The sequence below is a fragment of the Convolutriloba macropyga genome, chromosome 4 (genome assembly GCF_964194025.1).
Source record: "Convolutriloba macropyga chromosome 4, txConMacr16.3, whole genome shotgun sequence".
Classification (NCBI taxonomy): domain Eukaryota; kingdom Metazoa; phylum Xenacoelomorpha; order Acoela; family Convolutidae; genus Convolutriloba; species Convolutriloba macropyga.
The window spans coordinates 10,197,739-10,213,652 of NC_134471.1; positions in this window are offsets into that span (position 1 = coordinate 10,197,739).

Below are 15,914 nucleotides of genomic sequence, written 5' to 3' on the forward strand. Positions count from 1 at the left end.
ATGCAATTGTAAAGTTATAACTGGCGCAAGTTTGACAATTGTAAAATTGTAATTGGACCAAGTGCACAATTTTAAAATCATAATTGGCGCAAGTCGGACAATTGTAAATACATAATTGGCGCAAGTATGACAATTGTAAATAATATATATGGCGCAAGTGTAACAGTTGTAAAATCATAATTGGAGCAAGCGTAACAATTGTAAAATCATAATTGGCGCAAGTCTGACAATTTTAAAACCATAATGGTCGCAAATAGGACAATTGTAAAAATATAGTTGGCGCAAGTGTAACAACTGAACAACTGTAAAATCATATTTGGCGGGAGTCTGACAATTGTAAAATCATAATTGGCCCAAGTATGACAATTGTTAAAATATAATTGGTGCAAGTGTAACAATTTCGAAATCATAATTGGCGCAAGTCTGACTACTGTGAAATCATAATTGGTGCAAGTATGACAATTGTGAAATCACAATTGGCGCGAGTATGACAATTGTAAATCCATAATTGGCGCAAGTATGACAATTGTAAATAATATATGGCGCAAGCGTAACAATTGTAAAATCATAATTGGAGAAAGGGTAACAATTAAAAACCATAATTCTGATTGACACCATAATTGGCGCAAGTATGACAATTGTAAAAACATAATTGGCACAAGTCAATTAACTGTAAAATCATAATTGGCGCAAGTCTGACAATTGTTAAATCATAATCGTCGCAAGTATGACAATTGTTAAATCATAATTGGCAGAAGTATGACAATTGTGAAATCATAATTGGCGCAAGTATGACAATTGTAAAATCATGACTGGCGCAAGTTTGACAATTGTAAAATTGTAATTGGCGCAAGTGTAACAATTGTAAAATCGTAATTGGCGCAAGTATGACAATTGTAAAATTATAATTGGCGCAATTGACAATCGTAAAATAATAATTGGCATAAGTCTGACAATTGTACAATCAAAACTGGCGCAATTATGCAATTGTAAAGTTATAACTGGGGCAAGTTTGACAATTGTAAAAATATAAATGGGGCAACTGTAACAGTTGTAAAATCATAATTGGCGCAAGTTTGACAATTGTGAAATTGTAATTGGCGCAAGTATAACAATTGTAAAATCGTAATTGGCGCAAGTATGACAATTGTAAAATTATAATTGGCGCAATTGACAATCGTAAAATAATAATTGGCATAAGTCTGACAATTGTACAATCAAAACTGGCGGAAGTATGCAATTGTAAAATTATAACTCGGGCAAGTTTGACAATTGTAAAAATATAAATGGGCAAGTGTAAGAGTTGAAAAATCATAATTGGCGCAAGTTTGAGAATTGTAGAAATATGTTTGGCGCAAGTGTAACAACTGTAAAATCATAGTTGGCGCAAGTCTGACAATTGTAAAATTATTACTGGCGCAATTTTGACAATTATAAAATTATAAATGGCGCGAGTATGACAATTGTAAAACCATAATGGGCGAAATTTTGACAATTCTTGATTGGCGCAAGTCTGACAATTGTAAAATCATAATTGGCGCAAGTATGACATATGATAAAAAAATAGTCGGCGCAAATGTAACAATTGTAAAATCGGAATTGGGGCAAGTATGACAATTGTAAAATCTTGATTGGCGCAAGTATGACAATTGTAAAAATATAATCGGCGCAAGTGTAACAATTGTAAAATCATAATTGGCGCAAGTATGACAATTGTAAATAATATATATGGTGCAAGTGTAACAATTGTAAAATCATAACTGGAGCAAGTGTAACAATTTTAAAATCATAATTGGCGCAAGTCGGACAATTGTAAATTCATAATTGGCGCAAGAATGACAGTTGTAAATAATAAATATGGCGCAAGTGTAACAATTGTGAAATCATAATTGGGGCAAGTGTAACAATTGTAAAATCATAATTGGCGCGAGTCTGACAATCGTAAAATCATAATTGGCCCAAGTATGACAATTGTTGAAAAATAATTGGTGCACGTGTTACAATTTTGAAATCATAATTGGCGCAAGTCTGACAACTGTGAAATCATAATTGGTGCAATTATGACAATTGTGAAATCATAGTTGGCGCGAGTATGACAATTTTAAATCCATAACTGTCTCAAGTATGACAATTGTAAATAATTTATATGGCGCAAGTGTAACAATTGTAAAATCATAATTGGACCAAGTGCACAATTTTAAAATCATAATTGGCGCAAGTCGGACAATTGTAAATACATAATTGGCGCAAGTATGACAATTGTAAATAATATATATGGCGCAAGTGTAACAGTTGTAAAATCATAATTGGAGCAAGCGTAACAATTGTAAAATCATAATTGGCGCAAGTCTGACAATTTTAAAACCATAATGGTCGCAAATAGGACAATTGTAAAAATATAGTTGGCGCAAGTGTAACAACTGAACAACTGTAAAATCATATTTGGCGGGAGTCTGACAATTGTAAAATCATAATTGGCCCAAGTATGACAATTGTTAAAATATAATTGGTGCAAGTGTAACAATTTCGAAATCATAATTGGCGCAAGTCTGACAACTGTGAAATCATAATTGGTGCAAGTATGACAATTGTGAAATCACAATTGGCGCGAGTATGACAATTGTAAATCCATAATTGGCGCAAGTATGACAATTGTAAATAATATATATGGCGCAAGCGTAACAATTGTAAAATCATAATTGGAGAAAGGGTAACAATTAAAAACCATAATTCTGATTGACACCTTAATTGGCGCAAGTATGACAATTGTAAAAATATAATTGGCACAAGTGTATTAACTGTAAAATCATAATTGGCGCAAGTCTGACAATTGTTAAATCATAATTGGCGCAAGTATGACAATTGTTAAATCATAGTTGGCAGAAGTATGACAATTGTGAAATCATAATTGGCGCAAGTATGACAATTGTAAAATTGTAATTGGCGCAAATGTAACAATTGTAAAATCGTAATTGGCGCAAGTATGACAATTGTAAAATTATAATTGGCGCAATTGACAATCGTAAAATAATAATTGGCATAAGTCTGACAATTGTACAATCAAAACTGGCGCAATTATGCAATTGTAAAGTTATAACTGGGGCAAGTTTGACAATTGTAAAAATATAAATGGGGCAAGTGTAACAGTTGTAAAATCATAATTGGCGCAAGTTTGACAATTGTAAATTTGTAATTGGCGCAAGTATAACAATTGTAAAATCGTAATTGGCGCAAGTATGACAATTGTAAAATTATAATTGGCGCAATTGACAACCGTAAAAGAATATTTGGCATAGGTCTGACAACTGTACAATCAAAACTGGCGCAAGTATGCAATTGTAAAATTATAACTGGGGCAAGTTTGACAATTGTAAATATATAAATGGGGCAAGTGTAACAGTTGTAAAATCAAAATTGGCGCAAGTTTGACAATTGTAAAATCATGAATGGCGCAAATATGACAATTGTAAAATTGTAATTGGCACAAGTTTGACAATTGTAAAATTATAATTGGCGCAATTGACAATCGTAAAATAATAATTGGCATAAGTCTGACAATTGTAAAATCAAAACTGGCGCAAGTATGCAATTGTAAAAATATAACTGGCGCAAGTTTGACAATTACAAAATTATAAATGGCACAAGTGTAACAATTGTTAAATCATAATTGGCGCAATTATGACAATTTTAATATCATAATTGGCGCAAGTATGACAATTGTAAAACTATAATTGCCGCAAGTATATCAATTGTAGAATAGTAATTGGCCCAAATCTTACAACTGTGAAATCATATTTTGAGCAAGTATAACAATTGTAAAATCAAAAATGGCGCAAAAATGACAATTGTATAATAATAATTGGAGCAAGTCTGACAATTGTAAAACCATAATTGGCGCATGTATGAGAATTGTAAAAATATAATTGGCGCAAGTGTAACAACTGGAAAGTCATAACTGGCTCAAGTCTGACAATTGTAAAATCTTAATTGACGCAAGTATGACAATTGTAAAATTATAATTGCTTCAAATATGACAACTGTGAAACCATAGTTGGTGCAGGTGTAACAATTGTAAAAGCAAAATTGGCGCAAAAATTACAATTGTAAAAAAATAGTTGGGGCAAGTCTGACAATTGTAAAACCATAATTGGCCCAAGTATGACAATTGTTAAAATATAATTGGTGCAAGTGTAACAATTTCGAAATCATAATTGGCGCAAGTCTGACAACTGTGAAATCATAATTGGTGCAAGTATGAAAATTGTGAAATCACAATTGGCGCGAGTATGACAATTGTAAATCCATAATTGGCGCAAGTATGACAATTGTAAATAATATATATGGTGCAAGCGTAACAATTGTAAAATCATAATTGGAGAAAGGGTAACAATTAAAAACCATAATTCTGATTGACACCTTAATTGGCGCAAGTCTGACAATTGTTAAATCATAATTGGCGCAAGTATGACAATTGTTAAATCATAGTTGGCAGAAGTATGACAATTGTGAAATCATAATTGGCGCAAGTATGACAATTGTAAAATCATGACTGGCGCAAGTTTGACAATTGTAAAATTGTAATTGGCGCAAGTGTAACAATTGTAAAATCGTAATTGGCGCAAGTATGACAATTGTAAAATTATAATTGGCACAATTGACAATCGTAAAATAATAATTGGCATAAGTCTGACAATTGTACAATCAAAACTGGCGCAATTATGCAATTGTAAAGTTATAACTGGGGCAAGTTTGACAATTGTAAAAATATAAATGGGGCAAGTGTAACAGTTGTAAAATCATAATTGGCGCAAGTTTGACAATTGTAAAATTGTAATTGGCGCAAGTATAACAATTGTAAAATCGTAATTGGCGCAAGTATGACAATTGTAAAAATATAATTGGCGCAATTGACAACCGTAAAAGAATATTTGGCATAAGTCTGACAACTGTACAATCAAAACTGGCGCAAGTATGCAATTGTAAAATTATAACTGGGGCATGTTTGACAATTGTAAATATATAAATGGGGCAAGTGTAACAGTTGTAAAATCAAAATTGGCGCAAGTTTGACAATTGTAAAATCATGAATGGCGCAAATATGACAATTGTAAAATTGTAATTGGCGCAAGTATGACAATTGTAAAATTATAATTGGCGCAATTGACAATCGTAAAATAATAATTGGCATAATTCTGACAATTGTACAATCAAAACTGGCGCAAGTATGCAATTGTAAAAATATAACTGGCGCAAGTTTGACAATTACAAAATTATAAATGGCACAAGTGTAACAATTGTTAAATCATAATTGGCGCAATTATGACAATTTTAATATCATAATTGGCGCAAGTTTGACAATTGTAAAACTATAATTGCCGCAAGTATATCAATTGTAGAATAGTAATTGGCCCAAATCTTACAACTGTGAAATCATATTTTGAGCAAGTATAACAATTGTAAAATCAAAAATGGCGCAAAAATGACAATTGTATAATAATAATTGGAGCAAGTCTGACAATTGTAAAACCATAAATGGCGCATGTATGAGAATTGTAAAAATATAATTGGCGCAAGTGTAACAACTGGAAAGTCATAACTGGCTCAAGTCTGACAATTGTAAAATCTTAATTGACGCAAGTATGACAATTGTAAAATTATAATTGCTTCAAATATGACAACTGTGAAACCATAATTGGTGCAGGTGTAACAATTGTAAAATCAAAATTGGCGCAAAAATTACAATTGTAAAAAAATAGTTGGGGCAAGTCTGACAATTGTAAAACCATAATTGGAGCAAGTATGACAATTGTAAAAATATAATTGGCGCAACTGTAACAATTGTAAATTCATAATTGGTGCAAATCTGAAAATTGTAAAATCTTAATTGGCGGAAGTATGACAGTTTTAAAATCTTAATTGGCTTAAGTATCACAACTGTAAAAGTATAATCGGTGCAAATGTAACAATTGTAAAACCATAATTGGCGGAATTCTGACAATTGTAAAATCATAATTGGCGCGAGTCTGACAATTTCAAGTCCATAATTGGCGCAAGTATGACAATTGTAAAAAAAAATAATTGGCGCAAGTTTAACAATTGTAAATTCATAATTGGCGCAAATCTGACAATTGTAAAATCTTAATTGGCGGAAGTATGACAATTGTAAAAATATAGTCGGCGCAAGTGTAACAATTGTAAAATCATAATTGGCGCAAGTATGAATGTTGTAAAAGAAACAATCGGCGCAAATGTAACAATTGTGAAATCGTTATGGGCGCAAGTATGACAGTTTTGAAATCCTAATTGGCTCAAGTGTGACAATTGTAAAAATATAATCGGTGCAATTGTAACATTTATAAAATCATTATTGGCGGAAGTCTGACAATTGTTAAATCATAATTGGCGCAATTATGACAATTTTAATATCATAATTGGCGCAATTATGACAATTGTAAAATAGTAATTGGCCCAAATCTTGGAACTGTGAAGTCATATTTGGAGCAAGTATAACAATTGTTAAATCAAAAATGGCGCAAAAATGACAATTGTATAATAATAAATGGAGCAAGTCTGACAATTGTAAAACCATAATTGGCGCATGTATGAGAAGTGTAAAAATATAATTGGCGCAAGTATGACAATTGTAAAAATATTATCGCCGCAAGTATTACAATTGTAAAATCATAATTGGCGCAAGTCTGACAATTGTAAAATCTTAATTGGCGCAAGTATGACAATTGTAAAAATATAATCGGCGCAAGTGTAAAAATTGTAAAATCATAATTGGCGCAAGTATAGCATTTGTAAAAAAAATTAGTCGGCGCAAAATGTAACAATTGTAAAGTCGTTATTGGCGCAAGTATGACAGTTTTAAAATCTTAATTGGCTTAAGTATCACAACTGTAAAAGTATAATCGGTGCAAATGTAACAATTGTAAAATCATAATTGGCGGAATTCTGACAATTGTAAAATCATAATTGGCGCGAGTCTGACAATTTCAAGTCCATAATTGGCGCAAGTATGACAATTGTAAAAAAAAATAATTGGCGCAAGTTTAACAATTGTAAATTCATAATTGGCGCAAATCTGACAATTGTAAAATCTTAATTGGCGGAAGTATGACAATTGTAAAAATATAGTCGGCGCAAGTGTAACAATTGTAAAATCATAATTGGCGCAAGTATGAATGTTGTAAAAGAAACAATCGGCGCAAATGTAACAATTGTGAAATCGTTATGGGCGCAAGTATGACAGTTTTGAAATCCTAATTGGCTCAAGTGTGACAATTGTAAAAATATAATCGGTGCAATTGTAACATTTATAAAATCATTATTGGCGGAAGTCTGACAATTGTTAAATCATAATTGACCCAATTATGACAATTTTAATATCATAATTGGCGCAATTATGACAATTGTAAAATAGTAATTGGCCCAAATCTTGCAACTGTGAAGTCATATTTGGAGCAAGTATAACAATTGTTAAATCAAAAATGGCGCAAAATTGACAATTGTATAATAATAATTGGAGCAAGTCTGACAATTGTAAAACCATAATTGGCGCATGTATGAGAAGTGTAAAAATATAATTGGCGCAAGTGTAACAACATGAAAGTCATAACTGGCGCAAGTCTGACAATTGTAAAATCTTAATTGGCGCAAGTATGACAATTGTAAAATTATAATTAGCCCAAATATGACAACTGTAAAACCATAATTGGTGCAGGTGTAACAATTGTAAAAGCAAAAAATGGCGCAAAAATGACAATTGTAAAAAAATAGTTGGGGCAAGTCTGACAATTGTAAAACCATAATTGGAGCAAGTATGACAATTGTAAAAATGTAATTGGCGCAAGTGTAACAATTGTAAATTCATAATTGGCGCAAATCTGAAAATTGTAAAATCTTAATTGGCGCAAGTATGACAACTGTAAAAATATTATCACCGCAAGTGTAACAATTGTAAAATCATAATTGGCACAAGTCGGACAATTCTAAAATCTTAATTGGCGCAAGTATGACAATTGTAAAAATATAATCGGCGCAAGTGTAAAAATTGTAAAATCATAATTGGCGCAAGTATAGCATTTGTAAAAAAAATTAGTCGGCGCAAATGTAACAATTGTAAAATCGTTATTGGCGCAAGTATGACAGTTTTAAAATCTTATTTGGCTCAAGTATCACAACTGTAAAAATATAATCGGTGCAAATGTAACAATTGTAAAAACATAATTGGCGGAAGTCTGACCATTGTAAAATCATAAATGGCGCGAGTCTGACAATTGTAAGTCCATAAATGGCGCAAGTATGACAATTGTAAAAATATAATTGGCGCAAGTGTAACAATTGTAAAGTCATAATTGGCGCAAATCTGACAATTGTAAAATCTTAATTGGCGGAAGTATGACAATTGTAAAAATATAGTCGGCGCAAGTGTAACAATTGTAAAATCATAATTGCGCAAGTATGACTGTTGTAAAAAAACAATCGGCGCTAATGTAACAATTGTAAAATCGTTATGGGCGCAAGTATGACAGTTTTAAAATCCTAATTGGCTCAAGTATGACAATTTTAAAAATATAATTGCTGCAAATGTAACATTTGTATAATCATTATTTGCGGAAGTCTGACAATTGTAAAATCATAATTAGCGCAAGTCTGACAATTGTAAATCCATAATTGCCGCAAGTATGACAATTGTAAAAATATAATGGGCGCAAGTATAACAATTGTAAATTTATAAGTGGCGCAAATCTGACAATTGTCAAATCTTAATTGGCGCAAGTATGACAATTGTAAAAATATAATCGGCGCAAGTGTAACAATTGTAAAATCATAATTGGCGCAAAAATGACAGTTTTAAAACCATAAATGGCGGAAGTAAGACAATTGTAAAATAATAGTTGGCACAAGTCTGGCAAGTGTAAAACCTTAATTGGCGCAAGTATGACAATTGTAAAAATATAATCGGCGCAAGTTTAACAATTGTAAAATCATAATTGGCGGAAGTCTGACAATTGTAAAATCATAATTGGCGCGAGTCTGACAATTGTGAATCCATAATTGGCGCGAGTATGACAGTTGTAAAAATATAATTGGCGCAATTGTAACGATTGTAAATCCATAATTGGCGCAAGTATGACAGTTGTAAAAATATAATTGGCGCAATTGTAACGATTGTAAATTCATAATTGGCGCAAATCTGATAATGGTAAAGTCCTAATTGGCGCAAGTATGACAATTGTAAAAATATAATCGGCGCAAGTGTAACAATTGTCAAATCGTTATTGGCGCAAGTATGACAGTTTTAAAATCTTAATTGGCTCAAGTATGACAATTGTAAAAATATAATCGGTGCAAGTGTAAAATTGGTGCATAAGTGTAAAATTGGTGCAAGTATATAATCGGTGCAAGTGTGAAATTGTAAAATCATAATTGGCGGAAGTCTGACAATTGTAAAATCATAATTGGCGCGAGTCTGACCATTGTAAATCCATAATTGGCGCAAGTATGACAATTGTAAAAATATAATTGGCGCAAGTGTAACAATTGTAAATTCATAATTGGCCCAAATCTGATAATTGTAAAATATCATTGGGCGCAAGTATGACAATTGTAAAAATATGATCGGCGCAAGTGTAACAATTGCAAAATCATAATTGGCGCAAGTATGACAGTTGTAAAACAAATAATCGGCACAAAAGTAACAGTTGTAAAATCGTTATTGGTGCAAGTATGACAGTTCTAAAATCCTAATTGGCTCAAGTATGACAATTGTAAAAATATAATCGGCGCAAGTGTAACAATTGTAAAATCATAATTGGCGCAAGTATGACAGTTTTAAAACCATAAATGGCGGAAGTAAGACAATTGTAAAATAATAGTTGGCACAAGTCTGGCAAGTGTAAAACCTTAATTGGCGCAAGTATGACAATTGTAAAAATATAATCGGCGCAAGTTTAACAATTGTAAAATCATAATTGGCGGAAGTCTGACAATTGTAAAATCATAATTGGCGCGAGTCTGACAATTGTAAATCCATAATTGGCGCAAGTATGACAGTTGTAAAAATATAATTGGCGCAATTGTAACGATTGTAAATTCATAATTGGCGCAAATCTGACAATTGTAAAGTCCTAATTGGCGCACGTATGACAATTGTAAAAATATAATCGGCGCAAGTGTAACAATTGTCAAATCGTTATTGGCGCAAGTATGACAGTTTTAAAATCTTAACTGGCTCAAGTATGACAATTGTAAAAATATAATCGGTGCAAGTGTAAAATTGGTGCATAAGTGTAAAATTGGTGCAAGTATATAATCGGTGCAAGTGTGAGATTGTAAAATCATAATTGGCGGAAGTCTGACAATTGTAAAATCATAATTGGCGCGAGTCTGACCATTGTAAATCCATAATTGGCGCAAGTATGACAATTGTAAAAATATAATTGGCGCAAGTGTAACAATTGTAAATTCATAATTGGCCCAAATCTGATAATTGTAAAATATTATTGGGCGCAAGTATGACAATTGTAAAAATATGATCGGCGCAAGTGTAACAATTGTAAAATCATAATTGGCGCAAGTATGACAGTTGTAAAACAAATAATCGGCACAAAAGTAACAGTTGTAAAATCGTTATTGATGCAAGTATGACAGTTCTAAAATCCTAATTGGCTCAAGTATGACAATTGTAAAAATATAATCGGTGCAAGTGTAACAATTGTAAAATCATAATAGGCGGAAGTCTGACAGTTGTAAAATCATAATTGGCGCGAGTCTGACAATTGTAAATGCATAATTTGCACAAGTATGACAATTGTAAAAATATAATTGGCGCAAGTGTAACAATTGTAAACTTATAATTGGCGCAAATCTGACAATTGTAAAATCTTAATTGGCGCAAGTTTGACAATTGTAAAAATATAATCGGCGCAAGTGTAACAATTGTGAAATCATAATTGGCGCAAGTGTGACAGTTGTAAAATCATAAATGGCGCAATTAAGACAGTTGTAAAATAATAGTTGGCACAAGTCTGGCCTTTTTAAAACCTTAATTGGCGCATGTATGACAATTGTAAAAATAAAATTGGCGCAACTTAACAATTGTAAAATCATAATTGGCGGAAGTCTGACAATTGCAAAATCATAATTGGCGCGAGTCTGACAATTGCAAATCCATAATTGGCGCAAGTATGACAATTGTAAAATTTTAATTGGCGCAAGTATGACAATTGTAAAAATAGTTATTGGCGCAAGTATGACAGTTCTAAAATCCTAATTGGCTCAAGCTAATCATAATTGGCGCGAGTCAGACAATCGTAAATCCATAATTGGCACAAGTATGACAATTGTAAAAATATAATTGGCGCAAGTGTAACAATTGTAAATTTATAATTGGCGCAAATCTGACAATTGTTAAATATTAATTGGCGCAAGTATGACAATTGTAAAAATATAATCGGCGCAAGTGTAACAATTGTAAAATCGTTATTGGCGGAAGTAAGACAATTGTAAAATAATAGTTGACACAAGTCTGGCAATTGTAAAACCTTAATTGGCGCATGTATGACAATTGTAAAAATATAATCGGCGCAAGTTTAACAATTGTTAAATCATAATTGGCGGAAGTCTGACAATTGCAAAATCATAATTGGCGCGAGTCGGACAATCGTAAATCCATAATTGGCACAAGTATGACAATTGTAAAAATATAATTGGCGCAAGTGTAACAATTGTAAATTTATAATTGGCGCAAATCTGACAATTGTAAAATATTAATTGGCGCAAGTATGATAATTGTAAAAATATAATCGGCGCAAGTGTAACAATTGTAAAATCATAATTGGCGCAAGTATGACAGTTGTAAAATCATAAATGGCGCAAGTAAGACAATTGTAAAATAATAGTTGACACAAGTCTGGCAATTGTAAAACCTTAATTGGCTCATGTATGACAATTGTAAAAATATAATCGGCGCAAGTTTAACAATTGTTAAGTCATAATTGGCGGAAGTCTGACAATTGCAAAATCATAATTGGCGCGAGTCGGACAATCGTAAATCCATAATTGGCACAAGTATGACAATTGTAAAAATATAATTGGCGCAAGTGTAACAATTGTAAATTTATAATTGGCGCAAATCTGACAATTGTAAAATATTAATTGGCGCAAGTATGATAATTGTAAAAATATAATCGGCGCAAGTGTAACAATTGTAAAATCATAATTGGCGCAAGTATGACAGTTGTAAAATCATAAATGGCGCAAGTAAGACAATTGCAAAATAATAGTTGGCACAAGTCTGGCAATTGTAAAACCTTAATTGGCGCATGTATGACAATTGTAAAAATATAATCGGCGCAAGTTTAACAATTGTTAAATCATAATTGGCGGAAGTCTGACAATTGCAAAATCATAATTGGCGCGAGTCTGGCAATTGTAAATCCATAATTGGCGCAATTATGACAATTGTAAAAATTTAATTGGCGCAATTGTAACAATTGTAAACTCATAATTGGCGCAAATCTGACAATTTTAAAATCTTAATTGGCGCAAGTATGACAATTGTAAAAATATAATCGGCGCAAATGTAACAATTGTAAAATCTTTATTGGCGCAAGTATGACAGTTTTAAAATCTTAATTGGCTCAAGTACGACAATTGTAAAAAAATAATCGGTGCAAGTGTAATAATTGTAAAATCATAATTGGCGCAAGTCTGACAATTGTAAAATCATAATTGGCGCGAGTCTGACTATTGTAAATCCATAATTGGCGCAGATTTGACAGTTGTAAAAATATAATTGGCGCAAGTGTAACAACTGTAAATTCATAATTCGCTCATATCTGACAATTATTTGGCGCTAGTATGACAATTGTAAAAATATGATCGGCGCAAGTGTATTAATTGTAAAATCATAATTGGCGCAAGTATGACCGTTGTAAAACAAAATAATCGGCGCAAATGTAACAGTTGTAAAATCGTTATTGGCGCAAGTATGACAGTTCTAAAATCCTAATTGGCTCAAGTATGACAATTGTAAAAATGTAATCGGTGCAAGTGTAACAATTGTAAAATCATAATTGGCGGAAGTCTAACAATTGTAAAATCATAATTGGCGCGAGTCTGACAATTGTAAATCCATAATTGGCACAAGTATGTCAACTGTCAAAATATAATTGGAGCAAGTGTAACGATTGTAATTTTATAATTGGCGCAAATCTGACAATTGTAAAGTCCTAATTGGCGCAAATGTGACAATTGTAAAAATATAATCGGCGCAAGTGTAACAATTGTAAAATCATAATTGGCGCAAGTATGACAGTTGCAAAATCATAAATGGCGCAAGTAAGACAATTGTAAAATAATAGTTGGCACAAGTCTGGCAATTGTAAAACCTTAATTGGCGCAAGTATAACAATTGTAAAAATATAATCGTTGCAAGTTTAACAATTGTAAAATCATAATTGGCGGAAGTCTGACAATTGTAAAATCATAATTGGTGCGAGTCTGACCATTGTAAATCCATAATTGGCGCAAGTTTGACAATTGTAAAAACAATAATTGGCGCAAGTGTGACGATTGTAAATTCATAATAGGCGCAAATCTGACAATTGTAAGATCTTATTTGGCGCAAGTACGACAATTGTAAAAATATGATTGGCGCATGTGTAACAATTGTAAATTTATAATTGGCGCAAATCTGACAATTGTAAAGTCCTAATTGGCGCAAATTTGACAATTGTAAAAATATAATCGGCGCAAGTGTAACAATTGTAAAATCATAATTGGCGCAAGTATGACAGTTGCAAAATCATAAATGGCGCAAGTAAGACAAATGTAAAATAATAGTTGGCACAAGTCTGGCAATTGTAAAAATATAATCATTGCAAGTTTAACAATTCTAAAATCATAATTGGCGGAAGTCTGACAATTGTAAAATCATAATTGGCGTGAGTCTGACCATTGTAAATCCATACTGGGCGCAAGTTTGACAACTGTAAAAATATAATTGGCGCAAGTGTAACAATTGTAAATTCATAATTGGCGCAAATCTGACAATTATAAAATCTTATTTGGCGCAAGTCTGACAATTGTAAAAATATGATCGGTGCAAGTGTAACAATTGTAAAATCATAATTGGCGCAAGTATGACTGTTGTAAAACAAAATAATCGGCGCAAATGTAACAGTTGTAAAATCGTTATTGGCGCAAGTATGACAGTTCTAAAATCCTAACTGGCTCAAGTATGACAATTGTAAAAATTTAATCGGTGCAAGTGTAACAATTGTAAAATCATAATTGGCGGAAGTCTAACAATTGTAAAATCATAATTGGCGCGAGTCTGACAATTGTAATTCCATAATTGGCACAAGTATGACAACTGTCAAAATATAATTGGAGCAAGTGTAACGATTGTAATTTTATAATTGGCGCAAATCTGACAATTGTAAAGTCCTAATTGGCGCAAATGTGACAATTGTAAAAATATAATCGGCGCAAGTGTAACAATTGTAAAATGATAATTGGCGCAAGTATGACAGTTGCAAAATCATAAATGGCGCAAGTAAGACAATTGTAAAATAATAGTTGGCACAAGTCTGGCAATTGTAAAACCTTAATTGGCGCAAGTATAACAATTGTAAAAATATAATCGTTGCAAGTTTAACAATTGTAAAATCATAATTGGCGGAAGTCTGACAATTGTAAAATCATAATTGGTGCGAGTCTGACCATTGTAAATCCATAATTGGCGCAAGTTTGACAATTGTAAAAACAATAATTGGCGCAAGTGTGACAATTGTAAATTCATAATTGGCGCAAATCTGACAATTGTAAGATCTTATTTGGCGCAAGTACGACAATTGTAAAAATATGATTGGCGCATGTGTAACAATTGTAAATTTATAATTGGCGCAAATCTGACAATTGTAAAGTCCTAATTGGCGCAAATTTGACAATTGTAAAAATATAATCGGCGCAAGTGTAACAATTGTAAAATCATAACTGGCGCAAGTATGACAGTTGCAAAATCATAAATGGCGCAAGTAAGACAAATGTAAAATAATAGTTGGCACAAGTCTGGCAATTGTAAAAATATAATCATTGCAAGTTTAACAATTGTAAAATCATAATTGGCGGAAGTCTGACAATTGTAAAATCAAAATTGGCGTGAGTCTGACCATTGTAAATCCATACTGGGCGCAAGTTTGACAACTGTAAAAATATAATTGGCGCAAGTGTAACAATTGTAAATTCATAATTGGCGCAAATCTGACAATTGTAAAATCTTATTTGGCGCAAGTCTGACAATTGTAAAAATATGATCGGTGCAAGTGTAACAATTGTAAAATCATAATTGGCGCAAGTATGACTGTTGTAAAACAAAATAATCGGCGCAAATGTAACAGTTGTAAAATCGTTATTGGCGCAAGTATGACATTTCTAAAATCCTAATTGGTTCAAGTATGACAATTGAAAAAATGTAATTGGTGCAAGTGTAACAATTGTAAAATCATAATTGGCGCAAGTATGACTGTTGTAAAACAAAATAATCGGCGCAAATGTAACAGTTGTAAAATCATTATTGGCGCAAATTTGACAATTGAAAAAATGTAATCGGTGCAAGTGTAACAATTGTAAAATCATAATTGGCGGAAGTCTGACAATTGTAAAATCATAATTGGCGCGAGTATGACAACTGTAAAAATATAATTGGCGCAAGTGTAACAATTGTAAATTTATAATTGGCGCAAATCTGACAATTGTAAAGTCCTAATTGGCGCAAATTTGACAATTGTAAAAATATAATCGGCGCAAGTGTAACAATTGTAAAATCATAATTGGCGCAAGTATGACAGTTGCAAAATCATAAATGGCGCAAGTAAGACAATTGTAAAATAATAGTTGGC